Source organism: Toxorhynchites rutilus, chromosome 1 (assembly GCF_029784135.1).
Source record: "Toxorhynchites rutilus septentrionalis strain SRP chromosome 1, ASM2978413v1, whole genome shotgun sequence".
Lineage (NCBI taxonomy): Eukaryota > Metazoa > Arthropoda > Insecta > Diptera > Culicidae > Toxorhynchites > Toxorhynchites rutilus.
In genome coordinates, this window is record NC_073744.1 from 80,304,718 (window position 1) to 80,324,397 (window position 19,680).

General features: G+C 39.8%; 1 protein-coding gene and 1 non-coding gene across 8 annotated transcripts in view; both read right to left on the minus strand.

Moving 5' to 3' along the window:
• Positions 1–19,680, minus strand: part of LOC129763045 (tensin-2) — a 518,244-nt gene that overhangs the window by 300,595 nt on the left and 197,969 nt on the right. The gene's annotated exons all lie outside the window — the stretch shown is intronic.
• Positions 10,519–10,637, minus strand: LOC129763895 (5S ribosomal RNA). The gene has a single exon (XR_008741066.1). It is a non-coding gene; the product is annotated as a 5S ribosomal RNA (ribosomal RNA).

A 19,680-nucleotide genomic window follows, 5' to 3' on the forward strand; every position in this document is an offset into this window, starting at 1 on the left:
GCTTCTAAACAATCCACATTTGGCGAAATGATTTCCATTTATAGACGCAGGGCACTCCTCAGGAATATATTAATCAGACTTTGCACAGTCCATCTCATTCGCACTGGTAACTGTCCGTTTCACCCCACTAGTACAATTATTTCAATAATTAAAATTTTCCATTCAAAAAAGAATTTACTTTTCTGTACATACCTAATATCGCTTCTCTGTGAGCTCACAAACCGAAATTTAACTATCGGCGAATTGAATTTTGATATTAAACCACTCAAAATACCTCATATCGAAGCAGCTAAAATTATATCGTGGAGTTATGTATGATTTTCGGTCTTTGTTTCCCTTTTCCACTTTTGATCAGTATTCATTGCCATAGGGTTAATTAAATATTGTAGAATAACATGTAGAAGGTGTTCTCATTAACAGAAATCTGAAATTCAAAATGTAGCTATACAAATCAACCACCTGTCCATATTACCCCACTGTCCGTATTTCCCGCGGTTCCCCTATATGTGCTTCCTCTTGCATCGTTCGAGAAACTGCATCTCTGTTGTATATGGGTATTTGTGAATGTAGGTGTAGGTGTTTCAGAAGTTTTTTTTATTTAATTTTTTAAATCATTCTGCAACTCCTATTCGACGTCACTGCAATTGGTATTGTTTGATATTTTTCATGGTTTACGTTATTGTTTGGTATTGTTTGATATTTTTCATGGTTTACGTTACTTTGATCACAACAATTCATATTTGGTGCTCAAATTTTTATACAAATACAAATATTTAGCATTGACTTTCATGCACATTTTTATGCATAAACTGTTTTAAAAAATCCGCCACTGTTGCATGTCAAAATCATACGATGGCACAATAATCACGCGGAAGTGATTTAAAATTCCAAAAACATTTGCTTTACAAGCATTGTTAAATCTGTTCGTAAATTACGAAAAAATAATCTATATATATAAAATTCTCGTGTCACGATGTTCGTGGTCGAACTCCTCCGAAACGACTCAACCGATTTTGATGAAATTATCCACAAAAAACTTGGTAGGTATGAGAATAGGTCGTAATGTATATACGATACCGCTAGGATACCGATTACAATATATTTGATACCATATATTAGGGTGGTCCTACGCAGAATTTTTTTCTGATTTTTTTAATTTCTTAACTTTAGCTCAAACCATATAAATAACTCTAAATTTTGACCTCCATTCCCTACTTTTAATTGCGATTTGAGCATGTTTGTACAATATTCAAAAAATTAACCGTCCTTCGTTTTTCCCACAGAACGAATTTATTCACATTGTTGACAGATGGCGCAACCTCAATTCGTCTAAAGCCAGGCGCATCACCTGGGAGCTGAAAGCCTTTTTTAATAAGCACAACGAATTATTGAAGTTCTTTAAACCAAACTTGCTCGCATTACAAAATGAAAATCACGATATTATTTTCAATTCTGATAAAACACCAGCTGCAGAGCATGTGTATAGATTCAATTCGCAATTCTTAAATTCGGAATCAAAGAAAAAACAATAATCTGGAAAAATAATCTGCGACTCTCTTCGCGTTCTTCTTCAATGGTACTAACGTTCCTAAAGTTCGCATTCCCAACGTAGTAATTCTTGCGTCATTTTTATTAGTACTTAGTTGCGATTTTTATGCTTGAATACAGTCATGCTCTAGAATAAGTGTGACTATAGTGCAAGTCAGAAGGGATTTTCCGGCGAAAAATCTCCCAGCCGTACCGAAGGAACAAGACGTATCATATCTCATTGTGAATTTAATTTATGAACGACAGATAGAGGAGGCGAAACAAGCAAGAAGGTGCGCTCCATGTATTTTTATGATGAATCGACATGGTCAGGACAACGCCATTCAAAGAAGTCGTTAGCTGTGCCAACAATTCATGATCGACATGTACGCGAAGGTAGATAGCGAATAATTGCAATTCGTACGACACAATCAACAAAAGCGGTGTGAGGAAGAATACATTCGCTTGCGAGACACTATCATGAACAAAGCCGACATAGCCTTTGCTATTGCCGGGTCAAAACGCAATGCATTATCATGACATTACAGCGCGTGTGTTCAAAGTATAACGTAGTTTTTAATGAGCTTCATTCCAACATTACACGTCTTCAGACCCACACGTTACTGGATGTATTCGGTTGAATGACGAAAGCGATTCAATTCACTCTATTTCAGTTTGGTTAGTCAACAAAATACGCCCGAGGAAAAAGTTTTCCTTGGAAATTCCAAATATGCGTACTGATCTACTGCTCACCCGTATTCTCAAATCCGTTCGAGTCTGAATTACCCGTATGGATCGCAATCTTGCATTCTGTAATCCGCTCAACTCAAGTCCAATCGAGTTGTTCAAATGTGGCAACCTCGACATAGAAAACATCGAGCTTCGGATTCCATTATTGTGAAGTGGAAAATTTAATGGATTTTCGGGTGGAATCAGCACGCTTTAAAAACAAAAATTATCTCTATCATTAACTCTTAGATCTACTATGTATAGATCGTTAAAACATCCAAACACGCTTGATAATTAATGTATTATTTTTTTATTAAACACAAATATTCACTAGAAATAATGTATATGGCAGAACAACGTTTGCCGGGTCAGCTAGTAGACATATAAAAATCGTTTATCATAATTCAGCAGCAGCTGCATTAACTTTCGATGAAATTATTTATGGTTATGTTACACGGTTATGTTCGTTTCCTGTTTTGTGAACTTGAGCTTGAGTTTGGGTAGACTGTACACTCCGTAGTTGCTCTTCGTGATTGACCTGAACCGGTAAAATTACACAAAGAACACACTAAACACACACAGTAGGGGCGTCTTTATAGCGTGATTCCTTTGCGATTATCATAGAGGGAATAGTTGTTAGTGGGGAGAGGCCACAAACAGGATTCACCGAGGTAAGTGGTGTGATTATGTACGCGATCTATCGACCACTCGACGAAACGATACTCTGAAAATCTTATTTGTCCCCGGCAGAGATTATCTGTACCTGTTAAAAAACTTGCGGAATTGAACCTGTAAAATTGGAAAACCTGTGAACCGGTCTTATATTCTGTTTTTTATCGTATCGTATCGAACTCCAATTGCGGCGGAGATTTATCTCTGGAAAACCTGAGGAGGTTATCGAGAGAACTCATGCAATACCAATAAGATCATAAGACCATAAGATCTACGATATATTGGGTTGGGGGAAAGAAATTTCATATATTGTCAATATATGGCAACACTTAAACATATCTTGTGTTGTACTCATCGCATCGGGTCATACTATACGGCTATTTAAAGACGACAATCTGTACAAGTGTCGTTTTGACAGTGTTGGGATTGTCCTTTTCAGTCTAGGACTAGGCAAAGACGCTTATAGCGGCGTCAATTCGCTTAGAGAAGCCGTTTCCGGATTTTTGAGGCTTGCTTCTCTTGGGGACTGGCAGTACCTATTTGCTCATTCCACCACACCCTAGAATATTCCCCTGAACCAGAGCAAGCCACAAAATCCCGAACCCGAACGGGAATCGAACCGAAAGCCTCCATCTTGGTAAGCGCCATGCTAACCCCTAGGCTATGGAGAATAGCTGTATATATGTTATATAGGGTTGGGGAAAAAGAAATGTCGTATTTCTGATCGAAATTTGACGCTTTATTTAACATACTTAAAATTATCCAATTTAAGTCAAATATGCGCCGTTTTGTTCGCAAACTTGTTGCCATTTAGAAGGTAACTTCATTATCCTCCCCTAATTTGCAAAAAAACTCAGATAGCCAGTTTTCGCAAGCCTCTTTTGAGGCCAACTTAGTATCACCAAGAGCGTTTTGCATGGACCGGAAGAGATGATAATCACTTGGAGCCAGCTCCGGACTATACGGCGTCCTGGTGGAAAACAACACCATTCCTATTGATCATTTCTGGCCGCTTCTGGTCAATCGCCTACTTCAAACGGTCAAGCTGCTCACAGTAGAGAACCGAGTTGAGGGTCTGGCCATAGTTGAGCGGCTCATAGTGGATGATTCCCTTCCAATCCCACCAAACACACAGCAAAACCTTCCTGGCCGTCAATCCGGGCTTGGCTTTGGGTCGGCTCATCGCGCTTCGACCACGACTTTTTTCGCTTTAGGTTGTCGTACGTGATCCACTTTTCATCAGCAGTCACCATCTCCTTCAAAAATGGGTCGAGTTCGTTCCGTTTCAGCAGTGCATCGCAGACGTTGATTCGGTCTAAAAGATTTTTTAGCGTCAACTCGTGTGGATTTTTTTTGGAATCAAATCTTCTGCAAATGGTTCCAAACGGTTTTATGGTCAATACCCAGTTCCCGGCCAATCGAGCGAGTGCTCACATGCCGGTCTACTTGGATGATTTCAACGATTTTATCGGTTTCCACGACGATTGGCCTACAAGTACGGGGTGTATCTTCGACAGCCACTACACCAGAACGGGATCGATCAAACCAACGCTGTGCTGTACGAATCGTTACAGTATCGGGTCCATAAACTACACGAATTTTTTCGGCCGCCTTCGTTGCAGTTTTACCTCGCAGGTAGTAAACACGTAAAATATGGCGAATTTCTTGCTTGGTGGACTCCATCTTTGACGCGCTATAACTTGAGACTGAAAAGGACAATCACAACACTTGTAGCATAGATTGTCGTCTTTAAATAGCCGTATAGTGTGACCCGATGCCATAAGTACAACACAAGATATGTTTAAGTGTTGCCATATATTGACAATACACGACTTTTTCCCCAACCCCATATAGACATAGATATAGATTGGAACTGATGTCAATGGAGAAAAATATTGCTTGGAAAAATATTGCATTACCTTGGAAAAATATTGCATTACCTAAGAACATGGATTTTGTTTTCGTAATTATTGATTGTATTTGTTTTTAATAGTTTACATGGTTTCGGGACCAATGGCGCTATATTTTTTATATTTTTTCTTTTTACTTTTTAACTTTCTAACCACTGAACTATTACTGATCGACACATCAAATTGAAACCAATGAGCTAGTTTTCTTTGAAAAAATACTATAAAATGGAAATGGGCATCCTAATGAAAAAATGAAAAAAATACGGATCTAATATTTTGGATCATAGCTGATTCTTGCCCGAAGGGAGTTTAAATTAAGCAGAATCGCCTTTTTTTTCCAAAATATATTTGTTTATTAAGGCACATGAGGCGTTAGCCTGACGGGGCCGGGAGTCCAATATTTTGACAATTTTTGTCTTACAACTATGTTAGTAATATGTAACCGATTACTCGCGGTTGGCTCGAGGTTAGTATTACAAGTGTTCTCATAATTGGTATGTTGCAGTCTTCGATGCTCTATACGTGTGCCCGACACGGGCTACTTCCTATTGGGATGCAGCTGACCATTAATCAGCAACGCTCCCTAGTCTGTACCCCATATCTAGCGTGGTGCGTCTTTCTCGACTCGAGGAATCCAGGATAGAATGGTCACTAGCCGGCGCAATCATCAGTTCGTGTAGAGTTGTCATGAGCGGTACAACCTTTGGCTCTTGTTGAATGATCAGTGGACTGCACAACCTTTGGCCCGTGCATCTGTAAAGAGTGTGTGTATGTATTGCCGCGACTAAGTAAAAGTTTATCGATCGGATAGGAGGGATATGAAACGGGGACACAACGAAGGAAACATCATTAAACGTTGACATCGGCGTTTCTGAGGAACAGGTATAGATGAAGCAGAAGATCAGGATCACGGCTACCTAAGATATCCCGGACGGGGATATCCGATTGTCTGCCTTTTGCTCTCAGTGCTCTAGAGAGCTGAGAGCGAGCAGCATGGAGATATCACGCGAATGAAATCACGACCTACATTCAATCCCTTGAACCATGCACTCGTCGAGACCTTAGGGATAATCGTGTGTAACCAACGACCGAACTCATCTTCACTCCACATGCGCTGCCAACTAACGAGTGTGTCCTGACGAGGAATGTGAAAAAATTCATTATAGACAATTTGCCTTTCAAAAAGTGTGCCTTCTGAAGCGCCCACCTTAGCTAGCGAGTCCGCTTTCTCATTCCCCGGAATCGAGCAATGAGAGGGAACCCATGCTAAGGTAATCTTGAATAATTTTTCGACCAAAACACTCAATAGATGTCTTATTCTTGTTAGGAAATAAGATGAGCGTTTATCAACTTTCATTGAGCGGATTGCCTCTATTGAGCTGAGATTGTCTGAAAAAATAAAATAATGGTCGATGGGCAGTGTTTCAATGATCCCTAGAGCATAGAATCGCCTTGTTCCAACTTTAGTAATTAATGAGCTTTCAAAACACTAGATGACACGATCGCTTTGCTATCATATGGAATCGATCAATCGTTTTGCTCAAAATATGAAGAAATGAAGCGACCCATAGCCGTACATATTGAACGTCTATGGGCCGCTTAACACGTGAAACAATAGGATAAGCCACATATAAGACTCGCACTAAATGAGAAAACAAACGGAAAATGACGTTGTGAAGATTACTCATAAATAAATTATTCTTGTTTTGATGTTTATTGGTTGAAAATGTTAACATTTACTCATACAGTGCATAATCCTCGAATCGAAAATTATCAAAAAAGAATAAATTGTGAAAATAGTATGAGCAAGCAATTTTCTCTCACTATATGAACATAATAAAATTGTTATATTGCAATCGTCCACGGGGACTGTACATAGATATGAACGGCGATTTTGAAATTTTAGTTTGAGAATAAATCTTGGGATGTATTTCCATGGTTATCGCTCCAAGGTATGCTTATGTGCAATACATTCATCCAGTGTAAAATCTCTCGAAGAACGTGAAAAATCGTTCGGAAAATTACCTACACGACAGATCTAATGATTCTCTCACAAAACAACTCAAGCTGACATAACATTCACACGCATCAGCTGACACGCCACTTTTCCACCATCAGATCACATCGTGTTGTCAACAAACACACGCGGAAAACACGCGGTAACGATCCGATGACAGCCAGACTGGCAGGCAACCGTAAATATCGCCATCGCAAGAGTGGCAAGTGCGAACGCGTGTCTCGGCTCAAAAGTCAAACCCCACCGGAGGAGTTTGGGCTGTATGTGGCGCAGAGGGTATCACTTTCAACAGCCGCTAAACTTCGGCGCGACCTTACGTAACGAAAAGTGTGTGTGCGTGTTTGCACTACTCCTCCTTCCTCCGTGGCGAAGATGTCGGGCGAACTCAACGAGCCATTAAATGCCACACTTCGAAGAGTCAAAGCCAAAAACCGAATCGATACCGGCAAAACGGAAGGGACGTGATTGCCAAATACGGAAACCCACAATGGGCCGAGTAAATATTTATCCGGTGCGGTGCGATGCGGGCTTGTGGTAACCGAAACAGAAGAAGAAAGGAAGTGAAGTAACAGCAGGCAGCAGCAGCAGAACAGTATCAGCTTACCCGGATGATTGTTGGGCACTTGAAAAATGCCACTTTTTGTGAGAGTGTACTTGCAGTGCGCGCAACGGATGCCGAGGAGTGCATCATCTTGAATCGGAATGCAGGAAAAGAGAAATGCTTTTTGTAGGTTTGGTTGTCTTCTCTTCCCGCGCCAGAACGAAAGAGAAACCGTTATGGAGTTCGAATGATCTCGGATGGATTTCGGTGCAATCAACACGTGCCAAAGGCTTCGAGTTGAAGGTAAAGATGCCAGACTTTTTTTTAGTGAATCTCTGGACTTTTTGTTGACCCTTAAGGGAGCTAAAATGAATACGCTTTAAGCAAAAATCTGTATAAATTCATAGAGATTGTACTGAATCCCATACATTTTACCCACGAATTCATTTCCCGCAAAAATCAAACCAGTCCAAAAACATTTTCCGTGGGTATGGCATCTCTGGCTGCAGAAGAAGCAGGTCTTCATTTGCATCGTAGCTCAGCGCATTCTCAGCGGCCCATCTGTGGAATCAATTATCCTCGATAGTTCCGTTGAAATCGCCCGCAATGAAACCTAACTCGAGCGATCAGCGAATATTACGTTTATTGCTCCCCGCTGGAGCTGTTTACGGATCTAAACTCCCCACTGGTGTAACGCAACACAACACACAAAAAGGTAATTGAATCCCGCTGGGAATTTCCTCCGCATGGGGTTTCTGTCGGAGATCAACGGCCCACTCGTACCCATCCCGTATCCTCGCTGACCGCGACCAGTAGAGGCAAAAAAAAATGTATTGCAGATATGAAACCCAGATGGTTTTTTGCACTCCAGGAAGTAAGGGAGCTGCAGAACAGAAAGACAATTCACATTAGAGAAGTTGGGCGGACTGGGGATTCGCGGTCGGAATGAACGTGCATGGGAATTTGCATTCGGTCCGGACAGCCGACGCCGCTGCCGGAGGCTTGGTTTTATGTTCGCTGATTTGTATTTCGCACCCATTGCTTTATTATCACCGCAAAGCCCGCGCAAAACCGCTGGAGCTGAAAATGATACCTGAAAGAGAAATTATCGAATCGAGTTGAACCTCTTACGCGGGACCACAGTTTCTGATTGTAAACTTATCTGAGTTGAAAGGCTTGAGTAAGCAGTACAACTAGCACTCTCTTCGGGGTTTGTGTCAAACCCAGCCACCGGCTTCTGAAGCAGAGCATACGTGTAATCGGCTCATTATCCAATTATCATTGTGCCCATATCGATGCCCGCTCTACCGACGAAGATTAGAGCGAGGAAGCAACCGCAGATTACAGATCTCGTAATGTAAGGTTTCCCTCTTTCCAATTTCGTGCCTACCATCTTTCCGCTCGCCTATGTCGAAGGAGGTCATAATTTGTACCGCGTGATACCATGCACCATTATGGCCGGAGTGCTAGAACGAATGTGCCAAATCGGACGCCGGCGGGATGCATCATCACGCGGATAGAGCTGGGGGATCCTAGCACCTTGTTTTGTTTTTATCGCTCGAGCTTCTGGCGATCTGTGACCATTGTACCAGAGGCTTGCTTATTATTTATGACTGCTGACGCCCCGAACGATCTATCTAATCATCGAATGGCTTGTGCGCGCACACGCTGGACTAGTGGGGGAGGAGGAGATGAAGAACCTTTTGTGAAAATACTAGCCTTCGGGAAATGTTTTCTCTTGTCCCCCAGAAAGGATGGCCAATTGTGCAATTCAACTGAAACAGAAGAACTGTTTTTCCTCGTTGGATTATGGTGGGTGTTCTTTGGGCAAGTCTGTCGTAACCGACAGTGTTAAAGCGGTGGCGTAAAAGGAATGAATGATCTAGATAAGATTTTCATTGTCTGAACATGGTAAAGGAAGCACTAAGGGATGTTTCGTGGAATGATATCTTCATATCGTCAGATGATTTTGAACGTGATGAAGAAACACATAAGCAAAACGCCACATCAATGTTTGAGTTCCTTAACTCATTCGATGTTTTTCACTGCGGACTCGAATGTTCTACGGTTGTATGCAACAGTACCGACTTCAACGTTATTTTTTTTTATCCAAAATATATATTTTTATAAGGGCTCATATGGCGTCTGCCTAACGGGGCCGGGAGTTAAATATTTTGACAATGTTTTAGTAATATGTAACCGATTACTCGCGGTTGGCTCGAGGTTAGTATTACAAGTGTTCTCATAATTGGGATATTGCAGTCTTCAGTGTTCTGTACGTGTGCCCGACATGGGATACTTCCTATTGGGATGCAGCTGACCGTTAATCAGCAACGCCCACCTAGTCTGCACCCCATATCTAGCGTGGTGCGTCTTTTTCGACTCGACGAATCCAGGATAGAATGATCACTAGCCGGCGCAATCATCAGCTCGTGTAGAGTTGTCATGAGCGGTACAACCTTTGGCTATTGTTGAATCATCAGTGGACTGCACAACCTTCGGCCCGTGTATCTGTAAAGAGTGTGTGTATGTATTGCCGCGACTAAGTAAAAGTTTATAGATCGGATAGGAGGGATATGAAACAGGGACACAACGAAGGAAACATCATTAAACGTTGACATCGGCGTTTCTGAGGAACAGGTATAGATGGAGCAGAAGATCAGGATCACGGCTACCTAAGATATCCCGGACGGGGATATCCGATTGTCTGCCTTGTGCCCTCAATGCTCTGGAGAGCTGAGAGCGGGCAGCATGGAACCGGATACACGACCAGACAACATGCTCGATGTCGTGGTAGCCATCGGCACAATCACATAGATTGCTTGCCGCGAGCCTAATGCGATAAAGATGCGGGTTTAGGTTGTAGCGATTGGACATAAGCCGAAATATCATGCGAATGAAATCACGACCTACATTCAATCCCTTGAACCATGCACTCGTCGAGACCTTAGAGATAATCGTGTGTAACCAACGACCGAACTCATCTTCACTCCACATGCGCTGCCAACTTACGAGCGTGTGCTGACGAGGAATGTGGAAAAATTCATTATAAGTAATTTGCCTTTCAAAAAGTGTGCCTTCTGAAGCGCCCACCTTAGCTAGCGAGTCCGCTTTAGTATAAATGCCAACGACACGCGACGTTCCCAAGCGGTCACCCATCTAAGTACTGATCGCGCCCGATGTTGCTTAACTTCGGTGATCGGACGAGAACCGATGTTTTCAACATGGTATGATCATTGACCAGTATTCAACGTTATGTCGCTGTATTTCGTGCTGTTCACATTTTTCGCAAGGTTTGCCTCTTTTTACAGAGACAACTCGAGACCGACAACCTCGTACCCAGAATGGTTCTCATCGGCTCTCATTCGAGTTCTTGAGGAAAAATGTAAGGCGTTGAAATAAAATGCACAAGAATCGAACCCTGGAAAATGTTGCTTCGTACAAACAACTACTGCGATCGTTCATAGTGTTACACAGAGAAACGTATCAAGTCTACACCACTGGGATTTAGAATGGAAAAAAGGAAAATCCGAAATCTTTTTGGAGGTTCGTGAATAGTAAATAAAAATAGTGTAATTCCGGAGGTGATAAGTTACGGTATCCGTTTTCGACTTGTGGACAGGAGACTGCCGAGCTCTTTGGAGAGCGTTTATAAAAACGACCACCCAAGTATCGTCAACTCTTTAATCGACACGACCACTGACTCGTTGGATCTCTCGCATCGTGAAGTGAAACAAGGTCTATCGGATCTGGATTCGGGTAAGTCAGCAGGACCAGATAGGCTCCCCGCAAAACATCTGAAAGAGTTCAAGCATGAACTTGTTGAACCCCTGGCTACTCTATTCAGTTCCTCGCTCTCGTCCCGTTACTCTCGCCGTTGTGGAAAATTACGCACATTACTCCAATTCATAAGAATGGCTCACGCTCAGATGCCGAAAACAACCTGGGCGTTGCAATCCAGTCTGCGATGCCAAAATTACTCGAACGAATTGTTTACTCCCACCTTTACGAACGGATTATTGATCATGTTTCAGCAACACAGCATAAGTTCTTAAAAGGAAAGTCAGTTGTGACGAATCTATGCGAATTTTGCTGTACCGTCACGGATTATATATCCAAAGGGTATCAGGTGGACTGTATTTATACAGACATGAGCAAGGCTCTCGATGTGGTGGAAATAGATAGTATAATGTGCGCAGTGGTTGATTTTGGCATTGACGGAAAAATATTCCTATGGATCAGGACGTATTTGGAGAGCAGAACACAGTATGTGCAAGTGCACAACAATGAATCTAGGTCCTTTGGTGTTAATTCAGTAGTTCCGTAAGGTAGTCATTTGAGGCCTATTCTGTTTGTCAAGGTCATGAATAAATTACCATCATGTTTGACCAACGCAATAGTGCTCATATACGCAGATGATGTGAAGATTTTCCTGCCCGTGAAACACATCGATGATTGTCATCGGCTTCAACAGGACTTAATGAGTTTTGGGAGATTCGTCTAGAGCAACGGACTGAGTGCAAATGCTCCGTCATTACTTACACCAAGAGAGTTCAGCCGATAACTTTCGACTATAGGCTGGGGGATACGGATCTTCAACGAGTAGAGCATGTTCGAGACTTAGGCGTGACGATGGATCAATCTCTCACGTTTAATTTCCACCTAGAACGAATAGTCAAGGAAGTGTTGCAACTATTTGCTCTCACCCGTCGCTCTGGGCGTGAATTCACTGATACCCATGTAGTTCTGAGGATTTCTACCAGTCTTGTACGGCCCAAACTCGACTTTGCGAGTGTGATATGGCGACCGCAATACGATCTGCATATCCAAAGATTAGAGAATGTACAAAAAAAGTTCCTGAAGTTTGCGCTGAGGAATCTAGCATCATACAGCATACGAAGATCTCTGCTGTTTGGTAGACTTGGGTAATGTTAGAAGCAGACACAGAATCGCGGATATCACCTTCTTCTATGAATTGTTGAACGGATGTATAAGAAGTCTGTGTCTCTACGAACGGATCAATTCAAATACCAGCCCGGTTTGTCTTCGCCGCCGGAGGGTGTTTGATCCACCTATGAGGTCCAGAAATCATAACCAGCACGCTGCAAGAAGTGATTTCTATAAATATGACACCAGAAGAAATTCGAAGAAGACTAAGACTATTTTTAAGAGGACAACAAAATGTATAAGTAGGTTTGTGTTGTTTTATGTTTCACTGTTTAGTTTTTGAGTTTTATTCCTTTGTTACCTTGTTTAGTATTTAAAAAGCATAACGGGCTTGCAGCTTATAGTCTAATAAACATTACATCAGGACAAGGTCAATTTGAACAACTTCGAAATATTACTTTATTCACGGTTTTTTTTGTCGTTTGGTTTTCCAGCGCACTGTTTTTGACAGATCACGTGTTGTTTGTGCCATGTGTCAAAATTAAAGTTTTGTTATTTTCATTGCTATTTCATTATGAAAAAACATAGCAACGATCAGTGTTTACAAATCATTGAACTTTATTATCATAATCAATGCCCTAATTTTTTTTGTTTTATGAAAAAGCACATATTTGGTTGAACGGATACGTTCATGAGCAAAATTGCAGTATTTGATCCGAGGAGTAGCCCCGAGCAATGCCAGAGCTGCCAATGCATCCCGAAAAGAGTACTATTTGGTGCGGTTTTTGATCCGGAACATTCATTGGCTCGTACTTCTGTAGAAATGAAGATGAGAACAATGGTAGTATCAATGGTGAACACTATCGTGCACTGATTTTCAACATTTTATTGCCCAAAATAAACAAGTTAAATCCGGTTGACATGTGGGGTTCAACAAGACAATACTCGTTCAGGATCAGTGAGTATGCCGCCTAGAGCGCTGACGTCGGTGAACTATTTTTGTTGGGGTATATCGATTGAAGCACCAAAAATAACATCCCACGTGATCCCGATGAGATACCTTGCGATATGTTCGAAAGAGTAATTTAAAATTCAACTTCACGTAGACATCGCCTAAAACGTAGTCGTGGCCAGCATTTACATGGAATAATCTGGTAAGGATATATTTAAAAAAAAATCCTGAGTCCAAACGCCTCAAAATCGCCCTTTAGAATATTTTGCAAGTACTCTCGTAATCTTGTGGCCGAGTGGTTAACCTTACAATTAACCTTACAATTACAAATTTCTTCCCACATGCACTGTGGTCACGCACTTATAAAAATGACGCAAGTAATGATGCGTTGAGACGGTGAAGTCCACTAGGAACGTTAGTGTCATTGAAGAAGAAGTATATTTAGGAAGGTGTTTCAAAATTGGGTCGGAGAATGCTGCTGTTTTCTTCACAGTATGCTTCAAGTCATTATTTTATTTATTTCAACACCGTCTTCTATTAGTACAGACTGAATTATTTACTAACAAACTAGATGTAATTGTTAATTCTATTTTTAAAGGAATTCTTCGTCAAGTTGAAGTCGAAAACATCGCATACAACATTGAACAGACGAATACATGAATCTAGCGGGTTGTTGTAGCCGTAGTTTATCCTATGGAATGAAACCGATAGTAGTGATGAATTCCTCAAACGTCGATTAGGAATATTTAGAGAAACCTGCCGATAAAAAAAGAAAAGAAAAGTAGGAAAGAAAAAAGGGAAATAAGGAAGAAGAAAGAGTGCTTTATCAAAATTCAAAGAAGTATGAGCCTTGTAGATGAATAGATAAAGTTGATAAAAGAGGAAAGGAATTCGGATTATCTCGCTGAAAGATGTAGTTAGCCCCATCATCACTTCTCCCAGGTTCTCGCACAAAATGTCGATGCAACCATCGGTAGTCATAATACCGTTGACTTGCGCTAAGACAGCCCACGAGAAACAGTCCAACACCATGATGCTTCCACTACCGTCATAGTCGGTTGTATATATTGGTCGTGGATTAGTACAAAACAAAGATCTACCTTCTTTTACTGAGTATTGACTGGAATACCGAAAAGATTGAAACAAAAATTAATATTGGAACACTTTGATTCCAGGGTGGATTGGATTTTTTTTGCGCCCATCAGTGTACACTGTACTGAAAAGAAAAGGGAAATGTTGCGAGAGTATGAAAGTCATTCGTGATTGCTATCCAAGTATTGCGGGCAGTCAATAGTCTATGTTAAGACTGAAAGTTAATTTCGAAATTTTCAAATTAACTTTATCAGAAGATACTAGAGAACTGACACAAAAACATCAATTTTTTTCAGGGCAACAAAAATTTCTAAATTCTGCGCTTGTCGTATGTTGTGTCAGTGGTTTGCTGTAAGTATTGCTAGATTATTGTGAGATTTGTTGTCATTTATAAAATTTTGAAGTTTACAGTTTATAGGTTTAAAATTCCCGTGTAATTTTGAATAGAATATGTGAATAGCTCATACGACAACCAACAGTTCATCCATACTTCCAAAGATGGGCACATCTACACGAAAAAAGTAACAACTTTTAATGTTTTCTTTGAAAACTCAATACTAATAACAAATAATTCGTACCATTTTTGTGTATGAATTCTGCGAACTTTTTTCTATTTAGAAATATTTCAAGAACATGTAAATTCCAAAAATTTACAAACAAGAACGAACAGAAGAAAAGTTAACGTAGAAGAGAAAAGAAAACGAAAAAAGAAAAAAAAAGTAAAAGGAGGAAAGAAAAATATTCAGAGAAAACAAGAGTAAGCGGAAAAAAAGAGTAAAGAAAAGAAAAGAAAACAAAAAAAATCATATTCTAGAAAATGACCGTTTCAAGCTGTACTGGGATCGCACTGTTCTGACCGACCTCTCGATCCACCACAACCGTCCAGATATAATGGTTTACGACAAGGCCGTGGAACTCAAGGAACTGTGAGAGCTAAGGGAGGTCCCAAGAATTGTTCCAGTCGTTCTCTCTAGAACTGAAATTGTTCCGAAGACACTTCTGAATGAAAGATTGCTTTATTAAAATTCAAAGAAGTATGAGCCTTGTAGATGAATAGAGAAAGTTGATAAAAGGGGAAAGGAATACGGAAATTGGGAAAAAGAAAATGAAGATGGTATAAGAAGTAGGCAGTAAATTTGAATACAGAACAGATTAGAAGGGAAAGTATGTGTTTAATGTTTAATGTATGATGTTTGTGTTTTCAAAGAGAATGCTTTATGTATCATCTAACTTTATATTATCAACTTCAAAATAGGCCCCTTCTGAAGCGATACACTTTTTCCTACGAACAATATAGTCATCGAAATACATTTTATAACTGTATTCAGGAATTGCTTTTAGTTCAAGCAGCGTATTCGTTTCTACGTTTTCAATGTTGTTAAAATTGCGATAAAAATTTTGAAGAAAATTGAACTCTTTTGGTACTAGTCGTGCTGCGACCTTTCTCATGCCCAAAGCATCAACCAAAATATGACGAACTTTCTCGTGAGAGATATTTAGTTCACGAACTTAAATGATCTATTATTTTGTCGATGTTTTCATCAGTTGAAGAGATGGATGGTCGTCTATGACGTGGATAATCGTTCATTTCTGTTCAACCGTATTTCGGCACAAGAAATTTTGTTTGCAATACAAAATTTATTACAACTCTGGCGACAATTCTGGCGAATCAATGGATAACTTGTTCCTAATCACGTTATAAACAAAATAAATGACAGATCACACTCCAAATTGTCATTAAGACCACTGAAAGTATTACCAACTTGAAAACAACAAAAAAAATGAAAAAAAATCAGCGGTAACATTTAAAATTACAAATTCCCGGTATGTATTCAACAGAATGTAAAAAGAAAGCAAAACAATAGAAGGAGATGGCTACAAAAAAAGAAGAAAATAAATAGGCGAATAGGAGCTAATACAAAGAAGGAAACGGAATAAAATTATATTAAATTAAATAAAGTAACTCGTAATGAAACACAATGTATATCCTTTTTAGACAATTGATAGTTATTGAAAAGTTGATTGAACATATTATTATATTTTGTTCAGACAAAGTGGATCAAGTGCCAGAGAGTAAATCATTGTAATTATTAAACTTTGTATATCAAATCCAACCGTGATCTTGCATAGATTGCAAGTAATTGTTCTTCAAAATCACGCAGTTTTTCGTTGAAATTTTTTTTTAGAAAATAATGAATGGTACTTTAAAATACATACTATTCGATTATTTTTGTTAGGTAATATACAGTTTCATGCAACCGGTTTATTTTATCGAATAGGTTTCGTGGAGGAAATAAAATCCACGTCGACTGCGTACCGTATAAATGATTTGATGTCATAATTAAATTGTTCAATCATAGTGAAACATATTTTTTGGTTCAGTCAGGGTGGACCAGGTACACGTAGTCAGTCGTAAAACCCTCTTGATTAGCCTTGAAAAGGGTTTTTTTCTAAAATAATATAATTACACGACCTTGGTAAAGGGTAACTGAGAGCTGCAGAGAAACAATTGGGTAAAATGAATGAAGGCTGCTAAAAATACAAACTTAGAGTTCGATTTACTCGTAATCATAATTGAATAATTTATTTGAGAAACCCCACTTTTATCAAAATTGACTTTTTGAGAGTTTTTGAGTCCTTGAGACCCTATCAAAATTTCAGAAAAAGTTCAACGAACCCCCATAAATCGGGATTGCAAATTTTGTTTTGTTTGAGAGACCCCTTAAGTCCATATTTCGAATTATGATCACGGGTAACGCTGCGATACAATGTCATTCATTGTTTTCATCCGAATCGTCAAAAGCAAATGCTACTCAATTTAATCGGAATGTCTTCTGAATCGGATTGGGACCCGATAATGACCACAAACTGTAAAAGTGGTGTACGGCGGACGGTAAAATATGTTTAAAGTATTTTGCTGGTTGGAAATTCGTTCGAAAACCCATGAGCAACATGCATATCATTGTTCATGCCATACAATGCATGATTGGATACTGGAAAGACATAGTTAGCCTTAATTAAGAACTGTGAAAATACGCCCCCCCCCTCTTCCTCTCCTTCCTACAATGCAGAGCATAACCTACAAACACCCCATTCTTACTTGGTATGATCATTATGAACATTAAGGGTGCATAAGATTGAATTGAATCAATACAAATCGATGAATAACTCATTTGTTTGAGAAACCCCCAAAGTCCACCGACTTTAAAACGTTATATTTTGAGCTTACACTGTTATATTGATGAAAAAGTGGTTTCACATAAAATGTTTAGGCAGTAATAACTCAACCTGATACCAACATATAGAAGGACCAGGTCAAAATTTTGAGAAATTTTTTTTTGTCGTTTTCTCGCAAGCGCGTCAATGGACTTATGGGGTTTCTCAAAAAAACGATTCTAATATGTTACTTAATCCGGAGTAAGCCATATAACCTTCATCAATGTTTTAAAAAGGTTGTCCAATAGTTTTGCTCTGCAACTAATTGTTCAATCAAATGTGTCATCGTTTCACAATTATAGGAAAAATATATTAATCTATAGCTATATCTATCTATATACATAAAACTGGATTTCTGTGTGTCTGATTCTTATGGACTCGGAAACTACTGAACCGATCAACATGAAAATTGGTATGTAGGAGTTTTTGGGACCAGGGAATGTTTTCGTGGGGCTGCCATACAACTGAAACAAAAATTTCTGCATTACACGAGAATTTATCAAGCAAATGAAACCAAATTTGGCATATTGAGGTTTTAGGGGCAATAGATGTTTCTATGGTGGTTAGACTCTCCACCCCCCTCTCTAAGGGGGTGTTGCCATACAAATGAAACACAAATTTCTGTATTATTCGAGAATTAATCAAGCAAATGGAACCAAATTTGGCATGTAGAGGTTTTAGGGTGCAATGAATATTTTTACGGTGGTCAGATACTCCTTACCCTCTCTTAGGGGGGGGGGGGTGGCCTGCCATACAAATGAAACACAAATTTCTGCATTACTCGAGAATTAATCAAGCAAATGAAACCAAATTAGGCATATTGAGGTTTTAGGGTGCAATAAGTGTTATTACGGTGGTTAGATACTCCTCCCCCCTCTCTTAGGGGGGGGGGCTGCCATACAAATGAAACACAAATTTCTGCATTACACGAGAATTTATCAAGCAAATGAAACCAAATTTGGTATATTGAGGTTTTAGGGTGCAATAGATGTTTCTATGGTGGTTAGACTCTCCACCCCCCTCTCTAAGGGAGGACTGCCATACAAGTGAAACACAAATTTCTGCATTACACGAGAATTAATCAAGCAAATGAAATCAAATTTGGTATATTGAGGTTTTAGGGTGCAATAGATGTTTCTATGGTGGTTAGACTCTCCACCCCCCTCTCTAAGGGAGGACTGCCATACAAGTGAAACACAAATTTCTGCATTACACGAGAATTTATCAAGCAAATGAAACCAAATTTGGCATATTGAGGTTTTGGGGGCAATAGATGTTTCTATGGTGGTTAGACTCTCCACCCCCCTCTCTAAGGGGGTGTTGCCATACAAATGAAACACAACTTTCTGTATTATTCAAGAATTAATCAAGCAAATGGAACCAAATTTGGCATGTAGAGGTTTTAGGGTGCAATGAATATTTTTACGGTGGTCAGATACTCCTTCCCCCTCTCTTAGGAGGGGGGGGTGGTTGCCTGCCATACAAATGCAACACAAATTTCTGCATTACTCGAGAATTAATCAAGCAAATGAAACCAAATTAGGCATATTGAGGTTTTAGGGTGCAATAAGTGTTATTACGGTGGTTAGATACTCCTCCCCCCTCTCTTAGGGGGGGGGTGCTGCCATACAAATGAAACACAAATTTCTGCATTACACGAGAATTAATCAAGCAAATGAAACCAAATTGGGCATATTGAGGTTTTAGGGTGCAATAGATGTTTCTATGGTGGTTAGACTCTCCACCCCTCCATCTAAGGGGGGGCTGCCATAAAAATAAAACACAATTTTTTGCATAACTCGAGAATTAATCAAGCAAATGAAACCAAATTAGGCATGTGGAGGTTTTAGGGTGCAATAAATGTTTTTACGGTGGTTAGACACTCCTCCCCTCTCTCTATGAGGGGCTACCATACAAATGAAGCATAAATGTCTGCATAACTCGAGAACTTATCAAGCAAACAGAACCAAATTTGGCATGTGGAGGTTTTAGGAGACGTTTCTTAAGTGGTTTCATATTCCTCCCCCTCTACATGGGTTGCGCTGAATAACTCGAAAACTATTCAAGCAAATGGAATCAAACTTGGCATATAGAGGTTTTAGGGATTGATAAACGTTTCTATGGTGGTTCGGCACTC